This window comes from Ochotona curzoniae, unplaced genomic scaffold (assembly GCF_017591425.1).
Source record: "Ochotona curzoniae isolate NIBS_2020 unplaced genomic scaffold, NIBS_Ocur_1.0 scaffold_4506, whole genome shotgun sequence".
In the NCBI taxonomy this organism is placed as follows: Eukaryota; Metazoa; Chordata; class Mammalia; order Lagomorpha; family Ochotonidae; genus Ochotona; species Ochotona curzoniae.
Window position 1 is genome coordinate 42,380,299 of NW_024467119.1, and position 17,428 is coordinate 42,397,726.

A 17,428-nucleotide genomic window follows, 5' to 3' on the forward strand; every position below is an offset into this window, starting at 1 on the left:
ATCAGATTTACAGAGAGAAGGAGAGACAGAAAGATCTGTCTGCTGGCTCACTCTGCACGTGGCCACAATGGCTACAGATCAGCTGATCTGAAGGCAGGAGTCAAAAGCTTCTTCTGGGTCTGCCACATAGGTGCAAGATCCCAAGGCTTTGGGTCATCCTTTAGTACTTTTCCAGGCCACAAGCAGGGAGCTGGATGGGAAGTGGAGCAGCTGGGACACAAACCGGCACCCGCATGAGATCCTGGCACATGCAAGGAGAGGACTTAAGCCACTAGTCTACCACGGTGGGCCGAGCTCACAATTCTTAAATTCTAAATGTTTCTTTTGTTCTTGATTGAAAAAATAGATTTTCTTCTCAGATTTCTAAATTGTAGCATTGCTGAATGAATTTTACTTGGTCTACTGCTTCTGTTTTCTCTTGCTTGGATCAGTATTGCTTTGCTCCATTGTTTTTGCTACTGTTTTTTTCCCTTATTAATTGGTGTACACCCCTAAGCTTTTTCTTCTTTCCAAAACTGGTGTGTGTAAAGAAAACAAGTCATTACCTGTCAAGTGCCTGTCCATTGTTGTATCTACAATCATAATTTCAAAGGCATTTTAGGAGATGCTGAGCTTGTTAACTTATGTAGTGTTGTTATGATTGCATTGCATTAGGTCACATTCTTCTTAGTCAGATGGTTGCTGGAGCCCTTATCTTTTCAGATGGGGCCAGAATGTTGCTCTTTGCAAACGCTTCTCTCTCAACAGTCAATGCTTTGGTCACTGCAGCAAGTTTTGTTTCTTCATCTTCATTGTGTCTTGGATCTTCAGATGAGTTTTTAGTGAATGGTCCTGTCATCTTGATGTCTTGTTGACTTTGCAATTCTAGTCACTCATTTTGATTTGTTTTCAAAAGTAGTACTTTTTTGTGGTCAGATCATGTAGTATGAATTATATTATGCAGAAAAAATGTGGAATTAAAATTTTGTCTTCAGCATCACTCATAATCCAGAAATCCAACCTCAAGAAAAGTATGTGTGTAGGTGTACAGTGTGCAACGTGACTTTTTCTTTATTCTTAAATAATAAGAATGCTAGAGTCCATGACTTCCAAAATTTGGCAGTACAAAAGATTTTCCGAAAGCTGATTCATAAAGGTGCTTTTTTTTTCCCTCCAGAACCTAGATACAGGGAATGAAAGGTCTACAAGAGAAGCAATAGACAAAGGACACCCCATTGTTTGCAACCTCTTCAAGCCACCTTCAGGTGTGACTTCAGTGTCACCAGAGCCCTCTCAGAAGTCTCCCTGTCTCTGTCTGTGCTCTTCTTTTTCAGTATAGTCATTCACCCACATCAAAGTTCAAACAAGAATGATAGAAGTCTTTTCATTTGCAGAAAATATTGAGGAAAATGCCAGAGCAAAATAAATACTGCATATACTTCTTTGTATGTGAGAGCTAAAATTAAAAGAAGCAAAACAGCAAAAAGAAATGCGTATGTATTGGATGCAGTTCTCAACCTGTGTTCTTTTATATTTTATTTTTCACATAGTTTATACAAATAAGAGCAACACATGTCTGTGTGGTCCTCCGTTAGGGTGGAAGGGTTGAGGTATGGCGCAAGGGGGTACACAAACGTTTCGTTATTTTCTCCTGTGTCAGCAGGGATGGAAAGGGTGGTGCCCATTCCATGTTATAAATCTACATCAGCCTTTTCGGGGATGGGAGATAGTCATTTGATGATGCCTTAGAAACATTGTGGGGGAGTGTGTTACTTATGTCGTTTTGATAGCTTTGGTTGTACCAGGGTTGAGAAGCTTCCTAAGGTCTGCTGGCTGACCAAGTCCACCTCAGTATGTATCACATTGCAAAGCCTGGACAGGAGTGGGCCAACCACAGGCCCAGCTCTCACCCTCTCCAGTGGGAGCTGCTAAGCGAGAATCCCCAGAATTCTCCCAGCAAGCCTGTTCCCAGGCCTGGTGATTATGCTCTGAGGCAGGTGCTGCATCTTAGCAGGTGGGTTTCCTGAGATCTCCTGCGAGGGCCCTGCTCTGCATGTCTGCCCTCAATCCTGGCCTCTGTATGCCTTTGGGTGCTGCCCACTAGCCTAGCCCAGGTGAGTTCCACGTCATTGCCCCTGGCTCTCCACAGAAACTGGTGGTGCAGCAGTCCCACAGAGGCAAGCCCTCAGGTCCTGTATAGAATCTGCCTCCAGATTCTGTTCTTTGGCATTCTCTTGTGCACTGTGGCCTAGCCCAGCCAGGCATGCCTTCCAGCCCCAGCTTTTGCGTCTGGTGGAGCATAGGTATCCCACGTGAACAGATGCCTTGGCTTGACCCAGAAGTGAGTGGCCTCAGTTTCCCCCATCTAACTCCCTTTCTCAGTTCCCTCACCTACCTGTGAGTGAAGTTGGTGGGAGCACCTCGGAAAGTTAGTCCTCCCCAGTCAAACAAGCTTTTATCTGCTCTCACTCCGATGTGTTCCCAGATCTCCTTCCTTGGGCAGTCTGCAACCCTGAGACCAGAATGGCGTGTCTCAACCAAATTTTCCCTGCCTTCCTCACCTATTAAAAAAAAGAAGGCAATGATGCTGGCACACTGGTATAATCAACACAAATTTGTCAGTAAGCAGGTCCAGAATGCCCACCCGTCTTGGTTGTTTTGCCCTCAGCAGTGAAGCACCTGTCTAGGTACAAGGCAACCTAGGCAGTTGCCTACAGCTGGCAGGGGTGGAGGTGGGGGAGGGGTGTCAAAATTGTTTTACATCTCTGTTAAATTAGTAGAAATTATAATTGTGTGGTTCTAGTGGTTTTGTGATTTTATTTTATGAGTGAAATTATGCATCTTTATAGCTCTTGACTTTTCTGGGTGGACTATGGAACCAGGCATTCTTTGAGTGTAATATAAATGAAAAATATAAAGTTGGTAACTTACACATGTCATGGTGCTTCTCTTGCTTGACCATTCATACATCCTCATTTTGCTCGCAGTACCATCCAATGTCCTGAAGAACTGGCTGCTCTATAGATTTCTTCTGATTCTTCTCATTCCAGTAACTTGACTTGCTTGTCAGGAATAAAGTCAGGCTCTTTTTCCTCCAGGTCTTTGTACTTTGCACCAGTTGCTGGAGATATCCATTCCTTGTGAACTCTCCCTCGTTTTTAGATTCTGGCTCTTCTAATGGAGATCCCATGTTGTTCACTGTCAATCTTCACTGCCAGAATTAACTCGATTTTAAAAAAGGAAAAGTTGGACCTGGTGTGATAGCGTATTGGTTAAAGTCCTCATCTTGAACATGCCGGGATCCCATATGGATGCCAGTTCTAATCACGGCGGGTCCTGTTTCCCATCCAGCTCCCTGTTTGTGGCCTGAGAAAGCAGTCAAGTACGGCCCAAAACTTTGGGGTCTTGTACCCACGTGGGAGACCTGGACAAAGCTCCTGGCTCCTGGCTTCGGATTAGCTCAGCTCCAACTGTTGCGGCTGTTTGGGGAGTGAAGTAACAGACAAAAGATCTTCCTCTCTGTCTTCCCTTCTCTCTGTATATCTGCCTTTCCAATAGGAATAAATCAATTTTTTAAAGGGTAAATTATTTTCTTCTCTGCTGCCTTCAACAGGTGTGAGTTCATGGAGTTCAGAGACATGGCTTAGTGATTTATATCTTCCTGTGCACACACATGTACACATACAGTGATAGCCACACACTCAGTATTTGTGAGCTTAGATATGGATAAGGGAATACAGTTTTATTTTTTTAAAGCGCAGTAATATAATTATGTTCTGATCCACATTGCACGCTTTATAAAACGTTAATTTGGTGAGTTATTCACTGATTCTCAAATGCTTAGTGGGGCCAGGCAAAGTCCAGGAAACAGCAACTGAATGTGTTTCTTGTATGGATGGTGGGCCCCAGGTGCTCTTTGCACACAGCAGGGTTGGAGAGCACAGCCAGCTAGGACCGTAACGTAGTTACTTCAATATAGGATGTAGACATGCCCAATAGCATCTTGGTGAAAATTTGTAGCATAGCTGTGATATTCTCCCAGAGATGAAGCATACACAGCAGCAGCAGTACTCTTTTCAGTGTGATTTGTAAGCCCCCTGAATGGGAATTGGGAATTCCAGTTTTGCTTGGTTTGATGTGAGGAGTCCCCTTCTTGCCATCTGATTTTCATTTAGAAAGTGAATGCTTGCAATAGAAAGTTATATGTAGTCAGATGTTACATTTGGATGACCTGATTTCTGATCGTGCATGACGTCATGCACAGCTCTGGAGGTGACGTAGCTACCTGATGATCTGGCATAAACCTGGAGTGTGAAGTCATTTTATCTCAAGTGGCACTTGGAAGGAGGGTTGACAACCCACTGCGGTGAGTCCCCGTGAAGCAGTGGTCTCTTTCAGGTTCTGTAGGATTAGAGATTTTCCTTCCCGGCACTCTGACTGCTTAGGTGAAACAGCATGCATGAACTAACCATTGTTCATTTGATTGTTACCTTTCTCCTCTCTTGTTCCTCTCTGGTCAACTGACAATACAAAGACATTGTCCCTGCACATCTGCAAATATAAGAACTAAGATATTGCAACATTTGCTTAACATGGATTAGAATGTTGATTATACATGGCTTACAGACTTGAACTTCCCCCTCATGGTTCACTCCCCGAATGGCCTCAATGGCCAGGGCTGAGCAGATCAGAAGCGAGGAGCCTGGAGCTTTTTCTAGTGTCCCACAAGGGCGCAGGATCCCAAAGTTTTGGGCTGTTCTCGGCTGCTTTCCCAGGCCTCAAGCAGGGAGCTGAATGGGAAGCAGGGCAGCCAGGATTAGAACCGGCACCCATATGGGATCCCAGCACGTTCTAGGTGAGGACTTTAGCTGCTCCCCACGTTTTGAGTCGTTTTTTGGTCAGACCCTACATTTATTGATTTCCCTAATTACCTGTTAATTCAACCTACCTTCCTTGGATGTTAGTGTTAAGATACAGTCCCTAATCCTATGACTAATCAGGCTTGTTTGTATTTTACTTGGGTTATTTTGAAGCCTGGTCAATCATCTGTTCTAAACCCTGATCTACCTGTTTTGTTTAGTGGATAGTATGTTTTGTGTGTGCACTTGTGAACATGGCAGTGCCCAAAGGCAATTTAGTCACAAGTAATGTACTTTGAGAGGAGTTTGCTTTCCCAGGAAATTCTTGGTGATGTTTACTTTGCCATGCAATAAAGATTTTTTTTTTGTGAAAACACCATAGCATACTTTATGTGTTTCTATTTACTCTGTCACTTTAGAACTGGTGGTTCACATTTGAATCTTCATTTTTGTTTCTAGAATTCAGAAGTTGCTAAGTAACTTTAATCCTTTTCAACAAAGGACAGTCAACCATTTCCTGCTGTCTTTAGATTCTGTCTCACCTGGAAGATCCAGCCAATCAAAGATGATGAACAAATTTCTTAAATGTGCATGTCTGCTGGTTCATTTGCCCAGAGGTCCTCAGTGCCCTAGCGGCTAAAACTGCTGCAGTAGAACTCAATATGAACACTTTGGTGGCCAGAGCCATCACCATTGCTGGCAGAGTACACATATCAGAAAGCCAGAGGTGTGAACCCTCCCTTGGATACAAAACTAGCACTATGATGTGCAGTGTGTCACTATAGTGGTTGAGCAAGTGCCCACCTCTGCTATTCTTAAGCATTTCTAAGAAGTCAATTTTTAAGTAGCAATTGTTTCATAATTTTTCCAGGAAGTTTTACAATATGAAAATACAGTATAATGTAATGATAATTACTTTAAGACTCCACTATTAATTGCATGTGAATTTGCACTTTCTCATACTAAATGTCTCCTGGGGGGGAATATATAAAGTAATCATCTCATTCCTTACATAAAGACTGAACTTATTTAATGTTGCTACACATTGCATAATTTTCATCTTTACATTTTCATTTCTCCCATAGTGTTGTTCTCAAGCCATACACAGTAGATTTAAAAGGGCTTGTAACACTGCTTTGTTCCTTTTTCAAGAATCCCTTACTTAAAGATTCTAGAAGCAGTGAGAGCTGATGCATGGCAAGAATGGCTGTGCTGGCACTCCCGGAAACAGTTCCAAGGTGGCTGTCATTGTGGGACCATGAATACCACTATTCTTTCCTAAGGACTCCATGATCCTTCTCCAGCAGGACCCTGTGCTTTGAAATATCACCTGTTAAATTATCATTCGTGTGTATGTTAACAATTATTTATCTTAACCTGGTGATCACTAACCTCCTTTAAGAATTATAATAGGACCTGGTGCGGTAACCTAGTGGCTAAATCCTCACATTGCATCCACCTGAATCCCATATGAGCGCTGGTTTGTATCCCGGGTCTTCCACTTCCCATCCAGCTACCTGCTTGTGGCCTGGGAAAGCAGTTGAAGACAGGCTAAAACCTTGGGATGCTGCATCCACGTGGGAGACCTTGAAGAAGCTCCTGGCTCTTGGCTTCGGCTTTTCTTGGAGAGTAAACCAGAGGACAGAAGACCTTTTGGTCTCTCCTCTCTGTTGGTCTGCCTTTCCAATAAAAAAACAAATCACTTAAAAAATTATGATAGAGGTATTTTCTGAAGTCTAAATGACACTTCCAATTTGGGGAAAGATATTTGTTTTTAGTAAATGATATATTCACAAAATACTAATTTGACTTAATATCTTAGTTCTGAGTTACCTGTCTCAGAACATTCTTATTTGAAATTATTGGTTAGGGTATAGATGATTTATAATGATCACTTTCAAATAATTCTTTTTACTTCCTGGAATAAATTAAAATGGTAGGATGTAATAAGCCTAAATACAGAGAAAAGAAGAAATAGAGAAGAAAGATCTTCCATTCACTGGTTCACTCCCCATATGGCTGCAATGTCTTTGAACCAATCGAACACAAGCTTCCTCTGGGTCTCCCATGTGTGCAGGGGTCATTTTCCTCTGCTTTCCCAGATATGTTACAGGAAGCTAAATGGAAAGTATAGCAGCCAAGACTCGATGCAGGCCATAAGCAAGGATTTGGACTATAGGTGAAGCAGTCGAGGTACAAACCAGCACCTATATGGAATCCCAGCCATGCAGGAAGAAAGCTTTTAACTGGCAGCCTTATGCTTGATTTTGGTGAATTCTAAGGAAACCAAATGTTGCTTTGGATTCATTCATGAGTTTTATTTGAAATAATGTTATTTGTATTTAAGCTACTTGTGTTATAAAACAGCATATATTGGACAGTATCTGAAACTTCAAAGCCTGGAAGCTGTGTTGGAGCAGAGGTGATACAATTTATCTTTTCTGGTTACAAATCATGAATTTATCAGTCAACCCTGAGTGGCTTATATTTTGATAGCTCTTTGTGTATACTGCCTGAGTTTGCTGATAGGACCAATGGAATAGAAGGTCTTCTAAGATGAGTGGAATCAATGTCAACCTTATAAACTTTAAAGTCAGTGTAAAATATCTTTCCCACTCTGTTACTTAGCGAGTCTCAAATGCTTAAGTAGTGGGAATGACAATTTCCCTTTTTAGTACACAGTTCAGCCTGGCATTATCTCAGAGATCAGATAGGAATAGATTGTTTCTGAATTTCTTTTCTTTTTTTTTTTTTTAAGATTTGTTTATTCGAAGGAGGTGGGACAAGCTGAACATAGGAACCAGGAGCTTTTTCCGGGTCTGCCACATGAATGGTCCAGAGACGTGGCCATGTTCTCTTGTTCTCTAGGCCATTAGGGTGCTGTATCAGAGGACAGGCAGTTGGGACTCACAGGTGAAAACATAACCTACAGCATCACAGTGCAGTCACCTGGCCTGATATTTTCAGTTTCCATCTATTGTGGTTTTCAAAGAGGCCTCTTTTAAAAATGCCCATTTATTCAAAATTTACTATATCGAGTGAAAATCTAGATAATAGTGCTAATGGAATTGAATACCTGTGCCCGTCATGGTCCTGTGATTGTTCAACAATTCCATTGTGTAATAGGCATTCTATGCTACAGGGTTTGTAACTGCTTGTTAACATTTCTGCTTTGCTGAGCAATTTTAGTTCTTTGAGACTGTTTATTGGAAGTCCCCCTGAGTAGAGTAGATTTGTTTTGCAAAAGCTTACTAAAGACTTCCTTGAGTCACTATTTTGAGAAACGAGCATGGAGTAGATAATCAAGGATTTCTGGTTTATTTGTAGAGTTTAGCTTCTATGTAGCAAGGTGTGGTAGCCTAATTGGTAAAGTCCTCTCTTTGCATGTGCCGGGATCCCATATGAGTACTGCTTTATGTCCTTGACTGCTCCACTTGCCTTCCAGCTTCCTGATCGTGGCCTGGGTAAGCAGTTGAGGATGGCACAAAGCCTTGGGACCCTGCACCCACGTGCCCCTGGCTCCTCACTGGCTTGATTCTGGCTATTGTGGCAACTTGGGGAGTGATGAACCAGCGGATGAAAGACTCTTTTCTCTGTTTCTCCTTCTCTCTACAAAACTGACTTTAATAAAAATAAGTAACTCACCAAATATCTGACATTCTGCAAGACCACTTCTTGTTGGGCCCTATTGGAATCATTTACTTGCAGAAAGAAAGATGTTTGTATGTGAAAGAGTGTGTATGTACATTTGTATGCTAGTATGCAGAACTCTGGGCATACCTTGCTGACGTCATAAGCTGCTGTTTTAGAACTTGGTAAGTCATGTGAAAGGGCATTACGGTTGATGCAGCATTGCAACAGGAAGGAAACACCTATTGATAGGAAACTTTGAAGAGGCATGCATGAGGGCACAGGAGAAGCATGAAAGGGAAAGACTTGATTCAGCACTTGATTCATAGCCCAGCTCTTAATGGAAGAGGTTCATGATATTTGATCTGATGTAGGGGTGTATTGAAAGGAGAATTTATTTATTGCCCAAACAGATTTCACTGCAAGATAGCTAACTATTACTGAACACCAGTTTATATGTAGAATAATAAGTGCCTAGGATAACTGTTTCCCCCTTTCCCGGCTCTTTACATGAATACGGTAGGTAAGAACCCAGGCACTGGTTTCTATACAGTGTGTGTTAACCAAGGTTCACAACAGAGATTCAGTGATTGAGGATGTGTTACATTAACTGTTTGTTTTTTGAAGGTTTATTTTTATATGAGAGGCAGAGTTACGGAGAGGAGAGACACAGAGATCTTTCTGCTGCTGGTCAGGTCCTGAAGTGGTCACACTGGCTAAAGCTGAGCTGACCCAAAGCCAGGAGCTTCTTCTGGGTTTCCTACATGGGTACAGGGGCACAGGAAGTTGGGCCACCCTCAGCTGCTTTCCCAGAGTGCTGTGTGGGAAGGGGGGCCACCGGGAAATGAACTGGAGTATTATTTTTGATGTTGACATTGTGGAAAATTGCAGAGAGCAATGAGTTGCTCACTGAATAGCCTATTGTTACTGTTTTCAATAAATATAGCACATGTGGGTTGGTTGGGCTTTACCACAGCATCAGCTGGCAGAAGCTGGCACTGGAGGAATGGGCCCAGTAGGGAAACTGTTGGTACCTCCTTCTTGGGTTGCCACTCCCATTGGTGAGCATGGAAACCAGTACTAGGGGCAGGCATGGCTAGACAGAGTGACACCAGCCAGCAGGTGTGTGGGCTGGATGGGTTGAGCTAGGCTTCAGTGGTCATTGACATACACAAGAGCTGGATGGGATGTGGGAGGGACAGGATCAGTCTACCGTACATACTGGCAATCATGGGAACCAGAGCAGGAGGCACTCCAGGTGGGGACTATTATATGTCGCCCCCTACTAGGCTGTAGCCCCCCCACTGCTTGATATAGCTAAGTGTGTGGTGGGGAGGACCAGGTTGGACTGCAACACGCATTGGTTTGCAGTCAGGACAAGACTGGAGACAGAACAATTGCAACCACCAGTGTGTGCATAAGCTGATTGGGGCAACAGACTGTACTGGACCCTGTATTGGCAAGCACACACAAGAATCAGGTCTGGAATCACTTCAGATGAGGTTTCTTTGGGGATCCTCGAACTGAATCGCTGTGCTCAGAACTCCAATAATGGAGAGAATTGCAGGTACTATGATCTGATTGTGGAGTTACCTGTGTAAGAACTGGGTTTTCTCAGTGGCTTAGATGGCACAGTGGACAACATAGTCAGTTGCACATGGAGGATATGACAGTTGTTAGAACCTGCAGAGGTCACTTAGTACCATAACAGAGGATGGAGGACAGAACAAATTGATCAAGTACCTAGTCAAGTGTTGAGCAGTGACAAGATGGGCAAACGGAGATTCTAAGGTGAACTATGTCAGCCAGTGGGTTCTGGAGAGAGTTCATCGTACTTGGAATGGTGAGATCGGCAGCAACTTAGAACTGTTGAACTACCAAAACCACTTGAGCAGTGCCCTCGGAGCATGCCCCACACTAGGCACCCAGGGGTGGTTAGGAGGTTGGGTGTGGCTTCTCCCTTTATCTACCTCCTTCTCCAGATACAGGAAGGAAAAAGGAGAAATGTAGAAATAATGGTTTTACTCACTTTCTTGTAGCCCTTGACCCTTTGCACCCCAATCAGCTATGTAAGGATCATCAAAATAAATAAAAATTTAAAAATGTTTTTCACAATACAATTCCATAGGCACAGTGATTCCTCCTTCCTGTGCATTTACTTCCTGCCCCCATATTAGTACAATAGTACAGTTTTTTAGCAACAGTCCCAAATCCCATTCTGTATCATGACTTGTAGGTACAGGCAATGGTAGAACATCTAGTATATTAGTTTTATTGGGAATCCTCGTTTTATCTGGGATTAGAGATGCATATTGCAATGTATCCTCACTTCCTCACGGTGATCTGTGAAAATGTATACATATGCATGTTTATCTGTACGCTTTTAACTTGTATTTTGCATAAAGGTTGGCTTATTTCACTGAGAATAATGGTCTCCAGTTGAGACCATTTTGTTTGAAATAGTAAAATTGCATTGTTATTAATCGTAGAGGAGTACTCCATGGAATAGATGTGCCATCTGGGTTTTTTTCCATGTCTATATAGATTGTGCTGCTATAAATATAGTGTTACGGGATGCTTTCTCACACAAATTTTACTTCCTTGGGATCTGTTGGAGGGATGGGATAGCTGGGTCGTGGAGAGCTCCATTTTCAGTTGTCTGAGCACTCTATACTGATTTCCATAGTTGCTGCACTAGCCCATATTTCCACCAATAGTGGAGGAGGGTTCTTTAGATGCTTTTTTCTTTTTAATTCTAGACAGGACAGAAGAAAAATAAAGATAAAACACTACTGCCTTTTTCCACATTTGTTCCATAAATTGATGAACATACCTGCATCTTTAAGACATGAATGTTTTCTTAACTTGACCTGCCTCATGCCTGTTTGGTATATAATATTCCTTTCTGGAATTATTTAACTGTTTAATCTCCTCATTCCTTCAGGCACTGAGTACTGTAAATGAGACTTTCTCCATTGTTGCTTCCCTGCTTTCTGTCATTGCCTGTACCATTCTCTATTTCAGGCTGATATAACTTTATACATAATCCAGTTTATTGCATATGATTAATTGTAATACCCTAATCTTCTACCAATTCACACTTACCAAGATGGTTATAATAATTCAAAGCATGTGAACTAACAAAATGGAAGAATTGGAACCCAGATAAATTACATAAGATAAATTACATCAAAGAGGTACCTAGAGAATCACCATATGATCCAACAATTCTCCCAAAAGATTTGAAAACATGTCTGTTGAAAAGACAAATAAACACTCTTGTCCATTATAACCAGGGCTTATTTATGGGTAGTTTAATATATATAGTATGCACTACTGCTATAGCAAGATGGGTATCCCATATGGGTCCTTGTTTGTGCCCTGGCTGCTCCATTTCCAATCTAACTCCCTGGATTTGTGCCCCCCCCCCCATTTTATTGGAAAGGCAGATATACAGAGAAGGAGATACAGGGAGAAAGATTGTTTGCTAGTTAACTCCCCAAGAAGCTGCAACCGCCAGAGCTCAGCTGATCCAAAGCCAGGAGCCTCGAACTTCTTCCAGGTCTCCCATGTGGGGTGCAGGCGCCTAAATCTTTGGGCTCTCCTTGACTGCTTTCTCAGCCACAAGCAGGGAGCTGGATGGGAAGCGGGGCCACGGTACACTGTCACCGATATGGGATCCCTGTGCATGCAAGGCAAGGACTTTAGCTGCTAGGCTACTGTGCCAGGCCCATAGTTTTGTTTCTCAAGTTTTTATTCAGTGATCAACAAATTAATGTTCAAGGGCTTGCACTAATGAGTCTAAATCCTTTTTCACTTTACATTAGTAGTACCAGTGAGACAAAATATGATCCTAACCTTTAAGTTGGAATCCCTGAGCAGAGAACCTCATCTCGGTACCCCATATTTTGAAACCCAGGTTGAGAAGTAGCAGATGGCAATGATGAAATCGGTGGTCCTCAAGCCTAACTGATGATCCACAGGGATGCTTAGGACAGAGAAAGCGGCTATACAGGTTACACAGTAACTATATGCTGTATTGATTTGACAAAGATTATCTAACCATAAATGTTAATAATAGACAAATACCCCATTATGTATCTAAAACAACCTAACCTGAACAGACTAAGTATGTGCTTTCCTAGCAGGTGTCAGTGTTTAATACATTTTGCTAACTTTAAGATTCAATTTTTTTTTTCAGGCTGGCAAACATTCAGCAGCAGGCCCTCTCAATTGTCTTCTCAGCCTTGCTCCTGTTGAGTTGCCACACTTGGAGAAAGCAGGAGATGGGCTCAGCAGTGGCCAACAGGACATGATCCAGGAGGAGCAGTGAGGGATAAAGCTGCTGGTAAGGGGACGGGGACACTTGACACATGGTTTATTTACTATACAATGTGAATCTCTTCCAACCTTCAGTTGTTGCCTGAATGTTTATTGAAGATTTTCATTAGAGTGCCAATGCCTGTTAATATCTTTTTTTAAATCCCACTGGGTATTTTTATTGGAAAGTCAAATATACGGAGAGGAGGAGAGACATAGAGGAAGATCTTCAATCCATTGATTCATTCCCCAAGTGGCCACCATGGTCTAGTGCTGTGCCAGTCTAAAGCCAGGAGCCCAGATCCTCTTCTGGGTCTCCCACACAGGTTCAGGGTGCCCAGGCTTTGGGCTGTCCCCCATTGCTTTCCCAGGCCACAAGCAGGGAGCTTGATGGGAAGCAGGGCTACCGCGATTAGAACTGGTGCCCATATGGGATCCCCACACATGCGGGGCGAGGACTTTAGCCACTGTGCTAACATGCCAGGCCCTGTTAATATCTGTAAAAGTAAGGATGAAACCAAACTGTAGGTACAATCTATAAGCACTTGCGATAGAATCTCCTTCTACCCCTTACTTGTGATGAGCAGGGTTCAGGGTGGTTTGCTGCTCTTACAGGTAGGCAGGTCTCATCAAATGTGTGCCTTTGAGCCAGCAACTTGATCAAGAGGAAATGACACCCCCTGTGTGGTTTTTTTGGTATGACGTTGTGAAAATACACAGAAGCAGTGACAGGCAGATAATTGAGCTTCAAGTTCAGTCTTTATGTGTTTGGCCTATGAAATATTTTCAACGTGCCAGCTGTCTGTTTCTGGGTCTGTTCTGCCACCCAGCACGACCCTGGTCCTGAGCAGTCCATTGCAGCATGTCCTCAGTTAAACTCCCATGATTCCTAGATGGTGCCAGTTGGAAGCCCTGGGGCCAGTGCATCTGCCTAGATTACCTTTGCCCCGGAATGTGAAGTCACTCTCAGACAAAAAGAACTCAGCACATTTGTAACTCTCAGAATGAATATTTTCCCTTGCATGTTAATATTTTTAGAGTAATCATTGTCACTGAAAATAGACTTCCTCTTTCTCCCCTAAAGCTGGAAAATCTTAGGTAATTATGAATAAAACATCTTTTGCTTTTCCCCTCCTCCCCGAGTGACTGCTTTACCGCACACCGTGAAGATCATGGCTACTCATTCAGTGCTTGTTCTTTTGAAGATGGAATTTTCATCTCTGTAGTGAAGATTTTTCTCTTGGAACTGAACGGTGGAAAGGAAGTGTCAATATTTGTTTAAAAAAAAACCCTACAAAATAAATTACTAGCAGAGTTCAAGAAATCAAATACTGCTTGGGAAGAGCATTTTGCAACCCTTCTTTCTGATTCTTTGCCTGTCTTCCCAGTTTTTCCCACCTCTTGCAAAGGCTTGGTTTTCATTGAGCTTTTGTCAGATGGGTAATCTAAGCTTTATTTATTTTTAGGAGCAAATAACCACAGGAGTTCTTTTTTGTACATTTAGGAGGGGTTTGCTTTTTGACTTTCAACCCAGCCAAAAGGAAAGCAGATAATAGTAAATGATTGGAGTGTGTGTGGAGGGCGAATATTTGGCCTAGTTTTTAAGACACTAGTTAGGATTCTCGTATGACATTGGCATGTGTTTGTTCCCCTCCCAGCTTCCTCTTACTACGGACCCGTGCAGGTGGGGGTGCCGAGTTAGGTGGGTGACAGTGACTCAAAAAAAAGTTGAGCTTTCCTCTGCCACCTCTGAGGTGGTGCATTTGCAGGAAGTCAGAATTGGAAGCCTTGATTCTAGTCACACACAAGGCATCTGAAGCAGTGTCTAAGCCCATCGAACCATCCTGCTTTCTGTTTCAACACAGAAATTCTTTCAGGAGTCCTTTTATACACGTATGAAATTTCAGGCACATTTGCAATAAGTGGGGCTGTTAAGTCACATAATTGGGTTCCTGCCACACCCATGGGGGTGTCTGAGTCCTGGCCTGCTGGCTTTTTTGAGCAAGCATTTGCGAATTAAACCAGTGAATGGAAATTAGCTGAGTATCTCTGTCCTTCTTTCTCTCTTGCTCTATGTGTGTGCCTCACATAAATAAAAAGCATTTTTAAAATCTTATTAATGCAAAGAAAATTTCCTAGAAACAGTCCTTCCTTCGTTGTTTCAATTATTTTGATGAGATTTTTAAAAATGGGATTTTTAAAAATGATTATTTGAAAGGTAGAGAGAGAGTATGGACCAGGACTGAGCCAGGCTGAAGCCAGGAGTTTCATTCATAAAGAGTCCCAAGGACCTGGGCCATCTGCTGCTGCTTTCCCAGGTTCTTTATTAGGGGTCTGTGTATAAGTCAGCATGAACCAGTTCCTGCGTGGGCTTCCGGTATTGTAGGCAGAAAATTACGTCTCAACACTGGCCAATCCTCTTGACAGAGCTGTCTGCAACCCCTGCTTTTCCATGGTGTTTCTGTAAGAAATGTTATTTCTCCTGTGATGTTTTGGTGGTTCGTGTGTAGAAGGTTTAGTTGTTCCTCATGATCTTTTTACATTTAAAATACAGAATGAAATTAGTGTGTTCTCCCCCCCCCCCCCTCCCCCCACCAACCCCCTTTGGTCTTTCACACTAAAAGAAGCTTTTCTTATTGGCCTGCAAAATCATTTGCAAAATAGGATGGCGTGATTGTTAATCCTGATCAGGTCATTGATTAATCCCCAACATTTAAAATCCCACCTTAGCTTTAATGGGAACTGAAACCCATAGCCATGAGCAGTTTATCCTTGAGTCACAGAGTTCATTGGATCCAGTGGACTTCATGTTTTCTGCCACCTGCATTTTATTTTTACTAAAATGTAATTATCATGTGAGCAGAAATATGTTTAAACAATAACATTTTTTGGAAATAGTGCTACGACATTGCTTATGTATCTACCTTTTCTGTGATACATACCACAGCATGAGACAAGTCGAAACTGAAGTGTGTGAACGCTCAAGCTCTCTTCGTGGCATCTTGTGTGGTCTCAGTAATCCGTAAATCCCAGGAGGCCCATCCACATTCTCTCATGGTTCAGCTGAGAACTTTGGCAATTCCGGAATCCACAAATAGCTCTATGGCATTTTTTTAAATTAATGCATACCCTCATGTGATGTGACCTTTGGGTCTGAAACAAGTAAGCGGTTCTAAAATAGACTGCACCCTATGAAAGTAATTTTCATCACTCTTATGTTTCAGTTTCCTCATCAAAAGGTGAAGTATCAGTTGTGTTTATTGATCTCATAGGATATTTTCAGCAGAAATGAGAGTGATGGGGAAAATACTTTGTATTGGGAAAGTGAGTTACAAAGCCAGTAAACGTTTTCAGATGTGTATCCGGCCATTCTTTTCCTCAGTTATGGAGAGAAATGGGTTCTAAGGATTTTTAATGTTTGGAAAATAATTGTCATTTTCTAAAGCAGTTGGTGAGTTGTCAACCAAAGGTTTGTGTAATCCTTTGGAGGTGTCTCATTGGGAAGTTTAAAATGTAGTGGTCATCATAAGTTTTGAGCCCGTCTTCAGATAGATGCGGTTGGCGTGCATGTGTGCGTTCACACGCATGCTGTCCATCTTTCTGTTCTCTCCAGCTTTTTTATTGATAGCTTTGAACTTCCAGTATAAAAACTATTTTTTCTTGCAGTGCCTCATGCCTTCTGGCATGCATGCAGAAAGAGAAGGGCGAGACAAGAGAAAGGTTTTTGTCACTGGCTCACTCTCAGAGAGGTCTCGGTGGCTCCCCCAGGGCTGCTTTCACTGGCTCACTCTCAGAGAGGTCTCGGTGGCTCCCCCGGGGCTGCTTTCAAGCCAGGAACCAAGGATCTCCATCTGCACTTCCCAGATGGATGCAAGGGCCCAAGCACTTGGGCAGTCTTCTGCCACTTTGATAAGAAACCTTATCAAACCTTAGCTGGAAAGGTTGGGGTCATCACTGCACTGTTGCAGGAATTTTGCTGCCTTCAATGCTTGCATTTCCATATGCGTGCCCACTCGAGTCTTACTGCTCCACTTCTGATCCAGATGCTGCTAGGGCACCCAGGAAACAGTGGAAGATGTTCTATATATTTGGACTCTTGCAGCCACGTGGCAGAATTAAAAGAAGCTGTGAGCAGGACATTTGGGAAGTAAGTCAGTGGATGGAAGATTTCCCTGCAACACAGGCCTTTAATGAAAAAAAAAGTTTCAGGAGAGTGAATATAAGAGTTGAAATGTGTGAAATGTAATTTCAGGTAAAAAATGTGCAGTTTGTAATAATTACTTAGCAGGAACTGAGGACAACAGCATAACAAGGAGGTTAAGGGATGACCAGGATACACAACAGGAATATTAGCTGGTGTTCCTTTAAACTAGTGGGTTTTTGCATTATGTTCTTTTGATCTCTAGAGTTCACAGAGCTGCTGTGGGTCACTGTGAAGAGCTGTAGTTGGTTATAAACATGTTAGGTCATATTCAGCTCTGCACTGACCAGATGACCTTCATTGATGGATACTCATCAGAGGATTTTAAAGGATGTACCCAGGCAGAATAAAAAAGTAGGATGCCAACACTGTGAGGCAACAAGTCAAGTAGCCGGCATCCACAAATGCTAGTTCAAATACCAGTGGCTGCATTTCCTAT

General features: G+C 42.5%; 1 protein-coding gene across 1 annotated transcript in view; it reads left to right on the forward strand.

Moving 5' to 3' along the window:
- TET2 (tet methylcytosine dioxygenase 2) overlaps positions 1 to 17,428 on the forward strand; it is a 63,059-nt gene that overhangs the window by 11,621 nt on the left and 34,010 nt on the right. Inside the window, exon 2 of the mRNA XM_040967315.1 lies at positions 12,670 to 12,816. The gene's annotated coding sequence lies outside the window, so the exon portion shown is untranslated. The remainder of the gene's footprint in view (positions 1 to 12,669; positions 12,817 to 17,428) is intronic.